Genomic DNA, 18,399 nt, shown 5'->3' on the forward strand with positions numbered 1-18,399 from the left:
GAGCCTCTCCTCTTCCTTACCAGGATGCGGAGGAGGATAGAATGCCGGAAGAACAATCTTCTGGGCCAAATGAAATTCCGTCACTACCTTCGGAAGAAAAGAAGGACGAACTCGAAGGACAACCCTGTCCTTGTGAAATACAGTGAAGGGTGGCTTAACAGAAAGTGCCTGTAACTCACTCACTCTGCGAGCGGAAGTAACCGCAACTAAAAACACAGTTTTCAAAGTCAACAGCCTCAAAGGGCAAGAATGTAACGGCTCAAACGGAGCACCCATAAGAAACCTAAGAACAAGGTTCAAATCCCAACCGGGCACCAGGAAAGGCGACGGAGGGAACACATTAGTGAGCCCTTTCAGAAACTGTGAAATTAAAGGGATTTTAAAGTAAGAACATTCTTCAGATGAGCGCTTAAAGATGGACAGCGCCGCCAGGTAACCCTTAACGGTACCCACTTGCAAGCCCCTGTGGGCCAAAGAAAGCAAAAAGGACAGAACCATGGGGATGTCACATGCAAAAGGATCCACATTCTGAACTCTGCACCAGTCGCAGAACTTACGCCAACGGCAACGGTACAGAGACTTAGTTGCGGGCCTTCGGGCCGAAAGCAACACCTCCATCACGTCTTCAGGGAGGTCCCAATCCTTATACCTCAACCTTTCAGAAGCCAAGCGTGAAGGTTGAGGGATCCGACCTCTGGATGGAGAACCTGACCCCCCTCCCGTGAGAGCAGATCGTCTCGGTAGGGAAGACGACGTGGAGGGCAGATGGACAAGTCGAGAAGGTCCGGGTACCACGTCCTCCGAGCCCACGCCGGAGCAATGAGGATCATCCGGGAACCGAACTTCCGTAACCTCCGCAGCACTTGCGGGATGACGGGGACCGGAGGAAACGCGTACAGCAGCGGGAACGACCACTCCACCACGAACGCGTCTCCTAAGGCTCCTTTTGGAGGAAATTCCCGCGAGCAAAACCTTTCGCACTTCCGGTTGACACTGGAGGCAAAGAGATCCACTTGAGGGGTCCCCCAAAGGGCGAAGATCTCCAGGAGAATCTCCTGAGCCAACTCCCACTCGTGAGAGATCGTGCTCTGCCTGCTCAGAGCGTCCGCCGTCACGTTCTCGACTCCGGCCAGATGAACTGCCGAGATCGAAACTTCCTGCTGGATGGCCCAGAACTCGAGCTGCATCGCCTCCCTGCACAGAGGAAGTGACCCTGCCCCCCCCTTTTTGTTGAGGTAGTGCATGGCCACCGTGTTGTCCGTCAGGATCAGGACACTCTTCCCTCGCACAGTCGGCAGAAAAGCCTTCAGGGCTAGCCTGACGGCCCTCAGCTCCAACAGATTGATATGGAGTCTGGACTCCGACGGAGACCAACGACCGCTGACTGTCAGCCCGTTGGCATGAGCTCCCCACCCCGTGAGGGATGCATCCGACACGATCGTCACCTCCGGCCAGGGAAGCCAAAACGGAGCCCCCTTCATCAAGTTGCCTTCGACGGCCCACCACAGAAGGTCCCGGGCGACCGAGGGCGGCACCTGAATCGGGTCCGACATCCTGCCGGAGGACTGCGACCATTGCATCTTGAGTGCCCACTGCAAAGATCTCATTCGCAGGCGAGCCTCTGGCACCAGAAGAATGCAGGATGCCATGAGGCCGAGCAACCTCAAGAACTCGAACGCTGGGAGCGTCTGGGCATGCTGAAACTTGCGCACCATCTGCTGAATGTGAAGAGCCCTCACCTGGGGAGGAAAACACTGCCCCAGGGAAGTGTCGAGCACTGCTCCGATGTACTGGAGCCTCTGCGTTGGCGTCAAATGGGACTTCTTTAAATTGAGGGAGAAGCCCAGCCTGTGAAGGGAGTGGCAGGCGACGGACAGATGATCCAGGACCTGCTCGGGAGAGCTCCCCCTGATCAACCAATCGTCCAGGTAGGGGTAGACGTGAATCCCCCCTTGCCTGAGATGCGCTGCCACCACCACCATGAGCTTGGTGAAAACCCTCGGGGCGGAGGTCAAACCGAACGGCAGGACCCGAAACTGAAAGTGCGAGTCGCCAACCGCGAACCTCAGGTACTTCTTGTGCTTGGGATGGATCGGCACATGGAAGTAAGCATCCTTGAGGTCGAGTGACACCAACCAGTCCTGAAGCTGAAGGGCCTGGAGGACTCGAGAGAGAGTAACCATCTTGAATTTGTCCTTCCTGAGGAGTTTGTTCAAACCGCGCAAGTCCATGATGGGTCTCAATCCCCCGTCCTTCTTGGAAATCAAAAAATAAGGGGAATACCATCCCTTGTACCTCTCCGCTACAGGCACCAGTTCAATGGCGCCTTTCTCCAGCAGGGCTTGAATTTCCTGCGCAAGGAGCGGATCCGGACACTTCAAAGAGAGGTTCCCCGGTGGATTGTCGCGAGGCCTGTGCCGAAAGGGAAGACAGTAGCCGTGGGTTATGATCTCCAGAACCCACACATCCGAAGTAATGGCACGCCACTCTACAAGATGCTGCGCCAGCCTTCCCCCAACCGGCGAACCATGGGACAAGGCCTCATGACTGAGTAGGAGCGGCTGCGGCGTTACCTGAGGGCAAAGAGGCAACTGCCCGAGCGGCCTTGGCACCACGGGTACCCTGTCGTCCACCTCTGGTACCCCTGCGTTGGCCCCTTTGACTGCCAGCTCCTCTCGCTCTACCAAAGGACGAGTAATAGCGAAAGGAGCCACCCCTCCACTGCTGTCCCCTAGGACGAAAAGGCGGAGGTTGGCGAACTGCAGCGCCCAACGACTTCGCTGCAGCTTTTGAGGTCTGCAACCTCTCAAGGCTCTCGTCAGCCTTGCTGCCAAAAAGATGTTCACCATCAAAGGGCATGTTGAGGAGCCGGGACTGCACATCAGGAGCAAACCCCGACTTCCGCAACCACGCAAACCTGCGTATCACGGTGCTCGCCGCCATGGACCTACTGACGCATTCAGCTAAGTCCAAACCCGACTGAACGGACTCACACATGGCATCCTTACCATCCTGGACCAAAGCAAGGAAACCAACCCGTTCGTCCCCTTCGGGAATATGTTCAGCCGCTAACGCAACACAGTTCCACAGAGTGTGCGTGAAACGTGACAAGGCACAAATGGAGTTGGCCGCCTGAAGCGCCATACCACCAGAAGAAAACACCTTCTTCGCCCAGCCATCAAAACGTTTGTCGTCCCTATCAGGAGGGATGGTAGGGTACGACGCCTGCTTTGCCGGGGCCGTGGCCGCCTGCACCACCAAACTTTCCGGAGTGGGGTGCCTGGTCAAGTAGCAGGGGTCGCCACTGGCTGGACGGTATTTCCGCGACAAGGATCTGCCCACTGCCGGGAGACTCTCCGGAGCAGTCCAAGCCGCCGCCACCCTACGCTGTAAAGCCATATGGAATGGCAGAACCGGGTCAGATGGGGGACCAACATCAAGGATGTCCGTCAGATCATCCTGCACAAACTCCCCTGGGGGAGCAGACCATCCCAGATACTCAGACACCCTAGCCATAAGGCGCCGGTATGAGGAATCGGCATGGGAGCCAGGCTCAGGCCGACCAAATTCCACCTCCGGAGAGGTGTCCAGACCACTAGCATCATGCAGCGACTGCCTCAAATCGTCAAATTGACTATGGCCCGAGACAATGTCATCCGGCACCTGATCAGGAACCAGGCCAACCGAATCCTCATCCGCCTCCGAAATATAATCCAAGAGGTGGAAAGGCACCTGAGAGTGCCTGCTCTTAGCCAGAGCCTTCCTAGGGGGTACACCCGAGACACGGGGCACCTCCGACACGAAAGGCGTCGATGGCGTCGAGCGAATCGGCGCCGCCGTCGAGAAAACCGGCAACGGCGCCGAGAGGATCGGCGTCGACGTCGAGGAAATCGGCGTCGACGTCAGATGCAGCGCCTCCAATATCGGCGGCGTCGACACAGCCCTCGAAGCCGGAGCCCCGAGCGTGTCCCTCGACGACCTGAACGTCGACGGCTTCGACGACTTCCTCGGAGCCGGAGCCTCGAGAAAGCCTGTCGACGCCCTCGACGCCTCAGACGTCGATGTCTTCCTCGAAGACATCACAGGTGCACACGGTCTCGATCGCGTCGAGGACCGGGACCTGGAACGGGTACGGCGAGAACGAGCCTCCTTGTCCGAACGGGACCTCTCCCGTGACTCGTGCCGACCACTCTTGCGAGCGGCGTCTCTCGACCTCACACGGCCGACCCCACTCGGGGGCGCGGACGGTTGAGTACCCTGCGACTCAAGAATCGCCAACATTTTCTTCCCGAAGGAAGCCCATTCCTCCGGCGTCGCACGGCTGGTGGGATAACCGACGTGCCGGGCAGAGTCCTCGGAAGAGGACCTGGAAGGCGACCGGTGACGGCGCTTCCGAGAACGCCTCGAAGAGGCAGAGGAGTGGCGAGACCGACTCCTAGAAGAAGACCGACGAGACCTCCGACGATGACGCGGAGAGTCACCCCTCGAATCATCCGTCGAAAGCCCCGCCGACTTCGACTTCCGGGGCTTGGACACCCGACCTACCGACAATTTCTTCTTACGTTCGCGTAAGGCCTTGGAAGTGAGCGACAGGCAGTCGACACAGTCATCCGTGTCGTGGGCCTCCCCGAGGCACCAGAGGCAGGCGTCGTGCGAGTCAGTCACCGACATCTTGGACCCACACACCCCGCACTTCTTGAAGCCCGGACGCGGGGTTGAAGACTTAGTGGAAGACATCGCTGCGAAGGAATATTCACAAACGAACAGGCTCGAAGAACCAGAAAGAACAGAACTCCAAAGAGTCGAGGCTAGAACCGAGAAACACGAAGCAACACGTTCGCGGAAAAAACGGAACTGAGGCTACTGGCGTCGTGCGTCCTACTTATCACATCGGATGACGTCGGACGTCGGAGGAGGTCCTCGACGGCGGCGCATCGACGTCATCGACGCAGGACGCAGACGCCGAAAAAGTTTCCGAAGCAGCACAGCTGTGGTGATTACTGTCATAGATATGGAATACGTCGGAGGACCCAATCCCCTCGAATTATTATTATTAAACTACGACCACTGGAAGATTGATATAATACACTGTATAACACCCATTTGGGGATGGTAACGCCGTTTTATGCCACCGCTAAAACCCCCTGGGGGACGTCAGTGCTGCACTGTTTCCACTACAGCATCAAGGAAGCCATTGATGTACCATAACCTCCACCAGAAAACCTTTGATGGCTTGCAATGCGGTCATGGATGTAGACTATGCTTTTGTGGTGGACAATCGCCCAACGTATGTAAAGTTGCAATGACTGGACAGCCCACATAGTACTTAGGCGAGCAGTGCTTCACCATAAATCCTTGGGTGGTGCGCAGTGCGGTCCACAGTTATTTATGTATAGTGGATTTATAAGGCACCCCCTGAAATACACTCTGTGAAACCTGTGACGGAGTGAGGGAATTCATCCCTTCTCCCCCAGGGGAAGTCCTCCCACCCCACTCCCTGTGAGGCTAGGGAGGTGAGCCCGCTGCGCAACATCCTCACTAGGTGTCGAGGCAAGTGAGACCTCAACAGGAGAGACTCTCCTTTTCGGGACAAGAATTCCTGTTCCTGTGAGGGACTTCCTGATGCCCTCCAAGGGATGGTTTATATGGACTTACCTAATACATAAAAACATTATCACTTTAATGAACATAAAGTTAACCTTTATTATCAACAACAAGAAACTGAGGATATCCCTTCAAATCAGTGTCTCCAATGGGCTGTGCCAAGGATGCTTAAACTAGATGACAAGTCAAAGAACCAAAGAGGAGGGGAGGAGCCAAGAAAACCAGGGAAAGCCCCCTGTATCTAACAGAGCAGAAGGAAGCAGAGCTGTCACAGAACATGGATCCCGTGTAAATCAGAAAAGCATCAGCGCAGAACGAGAAATGCTGGGAGACTGGCGTGCAATACTGAGGAAATCCAAACAAGTTGGAACGGAGAGGTTGGTGGCGTAACCACACAGCAAGAGTGGTGGGCAGCCGGCCTGCACAATGACGCTGACACCACCAGCGGGAAGAAACAAATCCCAAGTGACTCCCGGCAACAGCTCAATTCACAAGGCGCAAGCTCGACACATATATACAAGGGGGCCTGGAGTCCTTCAGGAGAGAGAAGGAACTTGAGCAGAACAAAGATAATCTCTAAGTAACAGGACAGAAAGCTCTCCCTGCACCTAGTCCTAAGGTTATTTTTTTTGTAGTTTGTCTCCTTAGCACCCCTATACACCCGGGTCGCGTCAGAGAACTATATACATAAATATAAATAATAATAAATGGGTCACCTAAAAGAACTACAGACATTCGTACAAAGGATAAGCAGAGACTACTTAGATATGGTCTAATGAGTAGAACAATATAATCCATAAAACCCTTGTAATGAAACAGCACCCAGGAGAAGGAAGTCATTCTCCTGGCCTAGTTAGTTATACTAGGGTAAGGGTCACATGAACAAGTTACTTACCCGTGGTAACATTCTTTCAACTGGATGTTCCTCCCACATATTCCTCATCTTTGATATATCCAAGTCTGCTTGCAGGTTGCTTCGGAATATACTTGTCATAGGGTCAAGTGTTGTGCAGTGTCAAGCCATGGCCCTCGACGGCCTCCGTAGCATCATCTGCAGTGATATTGATGCTGGTATATGAAGCATGCGTTGCGACCGTCACCTCAGTTCTAGTTTTTCCCCCTTATTTCAGCATGCCTTGCCATAAGAGGAGACACAATTGACTTTGCGACAAAGGAAGGTGTAAAACAGAAATTCTTGGCAAGTAAGAGGGGAAGAATGGGAGGGCGATGAGGAATACGTGGGAGAGGAACACCCAGTTGAAAGAACGCTACCATAGGTAACTTGTTCTTTGAATGGATTGTTTCCTCCCACGCATTCCTCATCTGTGATACACTCCCATAGCAATCTGTATGAGGAGGTGGGTGCTGAGAAGAACAAGTTACTTTCTTACCTGGTAACGTTCTTTCGATGGGATGGTCCGACGACGTATTCCATATCTATGACAGGTAATGTCCACAGCTGTGCTGCTTCGGAAAATCTTCGGCGTCTGCGTCCTGCCGTCCGCGAGGACCTCCTCCGACGGCCGACGTCACCCGATGTGATAAGTAGGACGCACGACGCCCATAGCCTCAGTTGTAGTTTTTTCCCCCTAGAACGTGTGCCACCAGTTTTCTGCCAGTCAGGCACACAAGGCCTTGCGGAACGCAAGCTGCAATCGCAAGAGAAATTCTGCAGCGGGGAAGGTAGGGAGGGAGCGATATGGAATATGTCATCAGACCATCCCATCGAAAGAACGTTACCAGGTAAGAAAGTAACTTGTTCTTCGACAGACTCCCAAAGCAGTACCAAGCAAGGAGGTGGTAAAAGAATTTAGAACACAAATTTAGCATGCCCAATCAAATTGCAGAATACATGACTGCCTTGCCAAAGGCCAGATCCTGCCCTCGGATGGAATCGAGGGAGTAGTGCCGTACAAAAGTATGTACTGAAGCACAGGTGGCTGCATCACAGATGTGACGAATAGGAACACCCCTCTGCAGGGCAGTAGACACAGCCACTCCCCTGGTAGAATGGGCCCGCAAGCCAGCCGGAGGGTCCTTACCCGCAAAGCGGTAACACTCGGAAATAGCTAAAATAATCCAACGAGACAAAGTCTGTTTTGTCACAGCTTGTCCCAAACGCTTTCCAGCGTAACCAATGAAAATTTGATCGTCCACTCTGACCCGGGACATGAACGAAATATAAAAGCTCAACGCTCTCCTAGGATCAAACCTATGGAGCCTCTCCTCTTCCTTACCAGGATGTGGAGGAGGATAGAACGCCGGAAGAACAACCTTCTGGCTCAAATGAAATTCCGAAACCACCTGCGGAAGAAAAGAAGGACGAACTCTAAGGACAACCCTGTCCTTATGAAACACAGTGAAGGGTGGCTTAACTGAAAGTGCCTGTAACTAACTCACTCTGCGAGCAGAAGTAACCGCAACCAAAAACACAGTTTTCAGAGTTAACAGTCTCAAAGGGCAAGAATGCAAAGGCTCAAACGGAGCACCCATAAGAAACTTAAGAACAAGGTTTAAATCCCAACCGGGCACCAGAAAAGGTGACGGAGGGAACACATTAGTGAGCCCTTTCAAAAACTGAGAAATTAAAGGAATCTTAAAATAGGAACATTCTTCATACGAGCGCTTAAATATGGACAGCGCCGCCAGGTAACCTTTAATGGTCGCCACTTGCAAGCCCCTGTGGGCCAAGGAAAGCAAAAAAGACAGAACCATGGGAATGTCACATTCAAAAGGATCCACATTCTTAACTCCGCACCAGTCGCAGAACTTTCTCCAACGGCAACGGTACAGAGACTTTGTTGCCGGCCGCCTGGCCGAGAGCAACGCCTCCATCACGTCTTCAGGGAGGTCCCAATCCTTATACCTCAACCTTTCAGAAGCCAAGCGTGAAGGTTGAGGGGTCTGACCTCTGGATGGAGAACCTGACCCCCCTCCCGTAAGAGCAGATCATCTCAGTAGGGAAGACGACGTGGAGGGCAGATGGACAAGTCGAGAAGGTCCGGGTACCACGTCCTCCGGGCCCACGCTGGAGCAATGAGGATCATCCGGGAACCAAACCTCCGTAACCTCCGCAGTACTTGCGGGATGACGGGGACTGGAGGAAATAGTGGGAATGACCACTCCACCACGAACGCATCTCCTAAGGCTCCTTTTGGAGGAAATTCCCGCGAGCAGAACCTTTCGCACTTCTGGTTGACACTGGAGGCGAAGAGATCCACTTGAGGGGTCCCCCAAAGGGCGAAGATCTCCAGGAGAATCTCCAGAGCCAGCTCCCACTCGTGAGAGCTTGTGCTCTGCCTGCTCAGAGCGTCTGCCGTCTCGTTGTCATCTCCGGCCAGATGAACAGCCGAGATGGAAACTTCCTTCTGGATGGCCCAGAACTTGAGCTGCATCGCCTCCCTGCACAGAGGAAGTGACCCTGCCCCCCCCCCCCCTTTTTGTTGAGGTAGTGCATGGCCACCGTGTTGTCCGTTAGAATCAGGACACTCTTTTCTCGCACAGTCGGCAGAAAAGCCTACAGTGCAAACCTGACGGCCCTCAGCTTCAACAGATTGATATGGAGTCTGGACTCCGACAGAGACCAACGACCGCTGACTGTCAACTCGTTGGCATGAGCTCCCCATCCCGTGAGGGACGCGTCCGTCACGATCGTCACCTCCAGCCAGGGCAGCCAAAATGGGGCCCCCTTCATCAGATTGCCTTCGACGGCCCACCACAGAAGGTCCTGGGCGAACGAGGGCGGCACCTGAACAGGGTCCGACAGCCTGCTGGAGGACTGAGAACACTGGAGCTTGAGTGCCCACTGCAAAGATCTCATCCGCAGACGAGCCTCTGGCACCAGAAGAATGCAGGATGCCATGAGGCCGAGCAGTCTCAAGAACTCTGACGTTGGGAGATTCTGGGCAAGTTGAAACTTGTGCACCATCTGCTGAATGTGAAGAGCCCTCACCTGGGGAGGAAAACACTGCCCCAGGGATGTGTCGAGCACTGCTCCGATGTACTGGAGCCGCTGCGTTGGTGTCAAATGGGACTTCTTTAAATTGAGTGAGAAGCAGGTGAAGGACAGATGATCCAGGACTTGCTCGGGAGAGCTCCCCCTGATCAACCAATCGTCCAGGTAGGGGTAGACGTGAATCCCCCCCTTTCCTGAGATGCGCTGCCACCACCACTATGAGCTTGGTGAAAACCCTCGGGGCGGAGGTCAATCCGTACGGCAGGACCCGAAACTGTAAGTGTGAGTCGCCAACCGCGAACCTCAGGTACTTCTTGTGCTTGGGATGGATCGGCACATGGAAGTAAGCGTCCTTGAGGTCGAGAGACACCAACCAGTCCTGAAGTTGAAGGGCCTGGAGGACTTGAGAGAGAGTGACCATCTTGAACTTGTCCTTCCTGAGGAGTTTGTTCAAACCGCGCAAGTCCATGATGGGTCTCAATCCCCAGTCTTTCTTCGAAATCAAAAAATAAGGGGAATAAAGTCCTCTCCGCTACAGGCACCAGTTCTATGGCGCCTTTCTCCAGCAGGGCTTGAATTACCTTCGCAAAGAGCGGATCCGGACTCTTCAAAGAGAGGTTCCCAGGTGGATTGTCGTGAGGCCTCTGCCGCAAAGGAAGACAGTAGCTGTGGGTTATGATCTCCAGAACCCACACATCTGAAGTAATAGCTCGCCACTCTACAAGATGCTGCGCCAGCCTTCCCCCAACCGGTGAACCATGGGACCTGGCCTCATGACAGTGGTAGCGGCTGCGGCGTTGCCTGAGGGCAATGAGGCAACAGCCCGAGCGGCCTTGGCACCTCGAGTACCCTTGTTTCCACCTCTGGCACTCTTATGGTGGCCTCTTTGACTGCTAGCTCCTCTCGCTTTACTGAAGGACGAGTAATAGCGAAAGGAACCTCCCCCCCATTGCTGTCCGCTAGGACGAAAAAGCGGAAGTTGTCGAACTGCAGCGCCCAACGACTTCGCTGCAGCTTTGGAGGTCTGCAACCTCTCAAGGCTCTCGTCAGCCTTGCTGCCAAAAAGATGATCACCGTCAAAGGGCATGTTGAGGAGCTGGGACTGCACATCAGGAGCGAACCCAGACTTCCGCAACCACGCAAACTTGCTTATTACGGTGCTCGCCGCCATGGACCGGCTGACACAATCTGCCATGTCCAACCATAGCAAGGAAACCATCCCGTTCGTCCCCTTCGGGAATATGTTCAGCCGCTAATGCAACACAGTTCCACAGAGTGTGTGTGAAACGAGACAAGGCACATATGGAGTTGGCCGCCTGAAGCGCCCGCCATACCCCCTGGAGAAAACACTTTCTTTGCCCAGCCGTCAAAACGTTTGTCGTCCCTATCCGGAGGGATGGTAGGATACGACGCCTGCTTTGCCGCGGCCGTAGCCGCCTGCACCACCAAACTCTCTGGAGTGCGGTGCCTTGACAAGTAGCAGGGGTCACTAATGGCTGGACGGTATTTTCGCGACAAAGACTTGCCCACTGCCGGGAGACTCTCCGGAGCAGTCCAAGCCGCCGCCACCCTTCTCTGCAGAGCCATATGAAACGGCAATACCGGGTCAGTGGGGGGGACCAAGATCAAGGATGTCCATGAGATCATCCTGAACGAACTCCCCTGGGGGAGCCGACCAACCCAAGTACTCGGTGACCCGAGACATAAGGCGCCGATATGAAGAATCGGCAGGAGTGCCAGGTTCCGGCCTACAAAACTCCACCTCCGGAGAGGTGCCCAGTCCACTGGCATCATGCAGTGACTGCCTCAGGTCATCAAACTGGCTATGGCCCGAGATAAGCTCATCTGGTGCCGTAACCGGAACCAAGCCGTCATCAGAGCCTTCATCACCCTCTGAAATGTACTCCAGGTGGTGAGAGGAAGACATCTGGGGACCAAAGCTGTGCCTGACCTTAGCCAGAGCCTGTCTAGGGGCTAAACCCGTGCCACGGGGCCCCTCCGACACCACCGCCTCGAAAGCAGTCGAGGGCGCCGAACGAGTCAGCGCCGGCGTCGACAGAAATGGCATCGAGCGAATCGGCGTCGACGTCATCTGCAGTGCCGCCAGCATCGACCACGTCGACACAGGCCTCGAAGCCGGAGCTCCGAGCGTGTCTCTCGACGACCTAGGCGCCGACGAACCCCTCGGAGGCAGAGCCTCGAGAGAAATCGTCGACGACCTCGGCACCACAGGCGTCGACGTCTTCTTCCAAGACGGCACAGGATCACGCGGTCTCGAGCGTCGAGGACAGGGACCTGGAACGGGCATGGCGAGAACGGCTACCCTTGTCCGAGCGGGACCTCTCCCGGGAGCTGTGCCGACCACCCGAGCCCGAAGGCGTACAAGCGGTGTCTCTCGACCGGTGCCGACCGACCTCACTCGGAGGCGCGGACGGACCGGTGCCCTGTGATTCAAGAATCGCTAGCATCTGCTTCCCGAAGGAAGCCCATTTCTCCCATGTCGCTTGCATGGTGGGATAAGCGAACCTCTGATGGGCGGAGTCTTCGGAAGAGGACGGGGCAGAGGAGTGGCGAGACCGACTCCTGGAAGGAGACCCACAGGACTTCCGATGATGACGCAGAGAGTCGCCTCTCGAGTCATCCGTCGAAAGCCCCGTAGACCTCGACTTCCGGGGCTTAGACCCCCGACCTACCGACAGCTTCTTCTTGCGTTCCCGCAAGGCCTTGGCCGTGAGTGACTGGCAGTCGACACAGTCGTCCGTATCGTGGGCCTCCCCGAGGTACCAGGGCAGGCGTTGTGTGAGTCTGTGACCGACATCTTAGACCAACAGTCCCTGCATTTCTTGAAGCCCGGACGCGGGGTTGAAGACGACGTAGACATCGCCATGAACAGGTCTTCACAAAAAAAACGAACAGGTTCAACAAACCGAGAAGAAAACAGCAAACTCCAAAGAGTCGAGGCGTACCGAAATTCACGAAGCGAACACGTTCGCGGAAAAAACGGAACTGAGGCTTTAGGCGTTGTGCGTCCTACTTATCACATCGGGTGACGTCGGCTGTCAGAGGAGGTCCTCGGGGACGCCGCATCGACGCCGGACACAGACGCCGAAGATTTTCCGAAGCAGCACAGCTGTGGACATTACCTGAAATAGATATGGAATACGTCGGAGGACCCAATCCCCTCAAATTTCTATTTCTCAATGTTATGGAGGACAGCTTTACCAAATTTGGCCTCCTCTCAGGATAAAGAGTGTATGCAGTAAAATCTGCTGAAAGTATGACGGGACGACCAGGTTGCCGCTTTGCAGATATTTTATTTTTAACGGGCTCGCACACAGGTGTTTCAGAGCGCAACAAGGCGAGGGAGGGGAACAGGGGAGAACACAACAACGATCTTACTAGGCCCAGTAACATTGAGAATGTGCAAGTGCATGGGAAAGGAAAAATTGCATGGAAAGGGGGGGGGGTGGAAAGTGGGGAGCAGAGGATAACAGATAAAAAAAAATAAAAAATAGATAATAGAAGCAATAAACAGTGGTAGTGCAGCCAGCAAGTGCTGTGTTTACGGCAGCAGACTGGGTAAGTCTGAATAAGTGCAAAAAAAGAAGAACAATGGGCTGGGGGACTGTATGGGTACAGATACAGTCACCAGTGCAAGGGCAATGCAGGAGGGTGGCAGGGCACTCCACTTTCTAGAGCCGAGGAAGCAGCCACCACTCTAGCAGAAGGTGCCCTCAAGCCTTGGGGTGAATCCTTCCCTGCCAGAGAGTAGCATTCTGTTATACACGATAATCCATCTGCAAATTGTTTTGTGACCGCTAAACCTAATTTTTGTCCAGCGTATCCAATGAAAAGTTGGTAATCCTGGCAAACATTTGCTGTCTGTGAAACATAGTAACTTAGAACCATTCTATGGACCAGACGATGGAGGCTCTCCTCCTCTTGATGGGTGAGGAGGATAAAAAGTGATTAAAACTATACTTTGTGATAGATGAAATTCCGACACTACTTTCAGAAGAAAAGATGAACGGACTCAACTACTTTGTCCTTGAAAAAGTACATGAAAGGTGGTTTTAAAGACCGGGCTTGTAGCTTGCTTACCCTACGGCCGGACATGATCACCACTAAAAAGGCTGTCTTGATGTAAGCATCCTCAATGGACACAAATGTAAAGGTTCGAAAGGAGCGCTCATAAGGTATTTTAATACTAAGTTCAAATCCCATGTCGAGACGATAAAAGGAGAAGGTGGGAACAAATTTGTTAGACCTTTAAGAAATTCTATGACAATCTGCACCTTAAAATACGATCCCTCAAAATTGAAAGGGTGGGTCATGTGGAGCAAGAGAGAGGTGGAACCGTGGGAAGTTTGCATGTAAAGGGATCAAGTTTCTTCTCCTTGCACCAGCTGTGAAGCTTGTTCCAATGGCAGTGGTATAGGAATTTAGTTGCTGGTCTTGTAGCACGAAAGCATCACTTCCATCAAGTCTTCTGGAAGGTTCCCAATCCTTGTATCGCACCCTTTCAGACACCAGGTGTGAAGGTTGAGAGTCCTGATTTCTGGGTGAAGAATGCGACCTCTCTCTTGCGAGAGTAGGTCCTCTATTTGGGGAAGACGAATTGGAGGGCAGATGGCCATTTTGAGAAGTTGCGGTTACCACGTCCTTCTGGCCGTGTCTGGAGCAATTTCTAGCATCGTTTTCCCGAACGTCCTCAACCTCCTAATGACATGACAAGTGCAGGTAGGGGGGCTGTAGGGTTACAGATACAGCCAGGTGCAAGGGTTGCCGGGAGGCAGTGTGGGTGTCCAACTGGGCAGGCAGGGACCTGGGACCGAAATTGGAGAGTAGCCAGGTGACCAGTGCAGTATCAGACAGGAAATCAGCATGGGAGAGGAAGAGAGAAGGCAGAAGCAAAGAGAAAGGTCTTGAGGTGCTTCCGGAACCAGAGATGGTTCTCCTCATGTTTCAGAGAGGCAGGGAGGCTGTTCCAGAGGGAGGCCGCAGCCGAAGAAAGATCTATCCCCAACTTGTTGCTTGAAGAAGCGACTGACCCTGAGGGAGGTGGAGGAGCGAAGACCTTGAGTAGGAAGGTATTTACGAAGAGAGAGTTGGAGGTATTGAGGACCCAGGCCCCAAAAGGCCTTGTGGACAATGCAGAGGGTCTGGAACTTAATCTTTGCAGCCACTGGGAGCCAATGCAGAGATTTCAGTGCTGGAGATACGATCCCTGGGCTTGAGGCCAAGGACAAGTCTCGCAGTCCTGTTCTGGATGAGTTGCAGAGGGCGGAAAGTAGAAGCAGGCAGATTTAGAAAGAGGCTGATGCAGTAGTCCAGCCTAGAGAGAACCAGAGCTCTAGCGACAGTGAGCTTCTGGGGGAAGGAGTGAAAAGGAAGAATACGTCTGAGGAGGTGCGGTTTGTAGTTTTCTTAGAGACGTCATCGATTTTAGGAGAAATGGAGAGTGTGAGAGCCTCACAGGTGGAAGCAGGAAGAGGGCCAAGGGAGGCTGGCCAGAGAGCGACAGGAAAGGAGGATACAGATGTGCCGATGTGGAGAATTTCTGTCTTATTGGCATTAAGGCAGAGATTGTTGGCGGCACGCCATTCCTGGATAGCAGACAGTCGGAGATGAGAGAAGGAGAAGAGGTGGCACAGGGGAGCCTGAAAACAAGCTGAGTGACATCCACGTAGCACTGAAAGCGGCAATGCGGTGGGCGAGAGGTGCCAGGCATTGGTTGAAGAGCCAGGGAGAGTGTACCACCCCTGGTTTCTCTCCGCTGCAGGTACCAGATCTATTGCACCTTTCTCCACCAGGATGAGAATCTCCCGTTGGAGGAGCAGATCTGTAACCAAGGTAGATCTGGCATCTGGGGGTTTCTTTGTGAACGGGAGGCAGTAACCGTAGGCTACAGTTTGTAGCACCCATGCATTTGTAGTTATGCTTCACCAACTCTGGAGATGTTGTGACAGTCTGCCTCCTACCAGAGGCTTGTGGGTGAGAGTCATTTTGCTGCACCAGTTGCAGCTGAGGGCAATTCAGCAGCTGTTGCAAGTGGAGTTCTACCCCCTCTGGCTCCCTCTGCCTCTTCTCTGACCCCTTTGTGAGAACTGACCTCTTCCTCTTGAGATGGAAGAATAGAAATTAAAAGGGAGTCCTCTGCATCCTTGTCCTGAGGATTCCTCTGGTTGTCCGATTGCCACCCCTAAAGATTTAGCTGCTGCCCTTGAAGCTTGCAGCTTCTCCAAACTGTTGGCAGCTTTCGCACCAAAAAGAGGAGTTCCATCGAAGGGCATATCCAGCCAACATGCGTAGACATCTGCTGAAAACCCTGACCTCAAAGCTATGCCAAAAGTCTAAACTAATTATACAGGCAGCCATAGATCTACTTACGGAATCTACAGTATCCAGACTGGATTGTAAAGATTGCCTCAGGGCATCCTTTCCATCCTGGATTAGGTTTAAAACCTCATCCCTCTTCTCCTTCCGGTATATGGTCTGCTGCTAGGGCAGCCACACCATGTGTACTTTGCCAAGGAACTTATATCACTGGCAGACTTCAGTGCCATGCTGACTTCACTGAAATTTCTCTCAACTAATGGGTCAACTTTTCTATCATCCTTGTCAGCAGGAGTGGCAGGGTAAGCTGAGGACTTGCAAAATATTGTTGCAGCCTGAACCACTAGGCGTTCTGGTGTTGGATGGCTGTTGAGGAGGGGAGGATCTATAGAAGCTGTCCTGTATTTTTTTGTTAGCAGTTTATAATCTGGCTTCAGCCAGTTCTCCATTACCCTCACTCTCAATGCAGTGTGAAATGGTAATACTGCTTCTTTAACTGGTCCACTATCCAATATATGAGTAAGGTCATCTGTTTCCACAACTGCAGTGATTTTTGACCAACCCACTTTACTGACCTATGGGATGAATCTGAATATCCAGGCTCCTCTGGGTTCCCAAAGGCAGTTTCAGGAGATATCTCCAAACTGCTAGTTTCTTTTAGTGTCCCCACAAGATTTTGCATTTTAGCCACTTCAGACATTGGGTGTACTAAACTCATAACCAGATGGAGCTTGGTCTTCCTCCTCCTCGAAGATGGAACCCATAAACCACAGGAAATCTGGTCTGTGTAAAGTTTTATAAGATTTTGTTGAGTCAGTAGGAGGTTTTAAAGGCTTCAAAGGCACAGAATGCCTGATGGTGCAGAGGGTCTCGACGACTTCGAAGAACAGGTCAGTGAATGAGTGGATGGCTTCAAAAGCTTTGACGGCTTCACGATTCAGTTGAAGTACTCAACAGCTCGATGGAGGCCCTGAATCCTTTTCCGTCGAGAAGGAAAATGATGGTTTCTTATGTGTCGAAGAAGACTCCTTTGACCTGTGTCGAGGAGCCTCGCTTCCCAGACTCTTAGGCATGTGGGAAGGAGAAACATGAGACTCCCTACTGGTCTTTTTAGAAGCGGAGGGGTGGCTTGATTACCCAGACTCCTTGAGAGGGGCACCCGGAAGTGCATGTCTCTGAAAAATGTTGAGTATTCTTAAGTGGAAATCTTCCCATTCCGCAGGAGTCAAAGATGTTTTAGGGAAATATACCATCGGGAGAGGAGGAAAAAGACCAATAGGATCTATGGCGTCACTTCTTGCTGTTCGAGAGATGAGCGTTGTGAGCTTAAACTGGAGCATTTACAGTGTTTAGGATGCTTTTTCACAGGGGGGCACCATCCCTCAATCTGGAAGACGACTTTCATTTGGATGGGGTAATTGGGTGGGATTTGGGAGAGGGCTTACCTGCTTCAAGCTTCCCTATCCTTTCCGCAAGGCCTTGACCGTCATGGACTGGCACGAACCACAGTCCTTTTTCTGGCCTATCCCCAGACACCACAGACACGCTGCAGATCTGTAATGGAAATGTTTTCCCCATAGTCAGCACACCACTTAGATCCGGTCTTCGGTGTGAAAGACATGCCGAGTAGATGTCAAATTGACTGTTCTGAGCTGAAACATAATCAAAATGTTGATGAGACGATCGCTGCGAAGCACGCTAGCATGTAGAATAAATTGAACTGAGGTAACAGTCGCTGCGCATGATTCATATACCAGCATCGACATCACGGAAGAGGATGCCACGGAGGCCATCGAGGGCCATGACTCGGCGCACAACGCTCGACCCTATGAAAAGAAAATTATGAAGCAAGCTGTGGATATATCAAAGAGGAGGAATACGTGGCAAGACAATCCATTCGAAAGATTAGATTTGGACAGTGGACAGACTTGTTTTGGACATCACTCTGACCAGCACCTTAGTAAAATAGGTAGGGAACTGCCCATACGCATAGGAAAAGGTAGGCCCTATTTTATTTTAAATAAACTATAATGGTAAACATTTCTTCACAGCATCCATCTGCATCCTTCTGATCCTAAACACATCGCAGGACGGGAGAGGCCAGGGGGAATAACTGATTTTCACATCCTTATAACATTAGATTAGGTACATGCCAGGGGAATGGAAGAAGCTAAGTGCAAGGGAAGGGTACATACAAGGATCATCAAGGGAACCAAGACGTTTAAAGACGGGGTTCCAGAGAACATCTCAGTAGGCCAGAAAAAGGTAAGTGCTGGGGAAGAGTGGGAGGAAAAAGTACAAGGGTAGGCACAAGAACCTGCAATACATCAACAATAGGAGAGCCAAGAAATGTGCCGGCAAGGATCCTTAGAACATAGCAAGACAGTAAGGCTTGACAAGAGTTGCACATATTCAGAGACTCAACAAACGTGAGACAAACACGGAGGCAATAGCACAAATAGGTAAGTGTAGGTCCTGAGACAAAGCACCCGGAGACCCTGAGT

General features: G+C 52.6%; 1 protein-coding gene across 6 annotated transcripts in view; it reads right to left on the bottom strand.

Moving 5' to 3' along the window:
• Positions 1-18,399, bottom strand: part of LPP (LIM domain containing preferred translocation partner in lipoma) — a 1,982,563-nt gene that overhangs the window by 555,004 nt on the left and 1,409,160 nt on the right. The gene's annotated exons all lie outside the window — the stretch shown is intronic.

This window comes from Ambystoma mexicanum, chromosome 10, assembly GCF_040938575.1.
Source record: "Ambystoma mexicanum isolate Mex_15411 chromosome 10, UKY_AmexF1_1, whole genome shotgun sequence".
Classification (NCBI taxonomy): Eukaryota; Metazoa; Chordata; class Amphibia; order Caudata; family Ambystomatidae; genus Ambystoma; species Ambystoma mexicanum.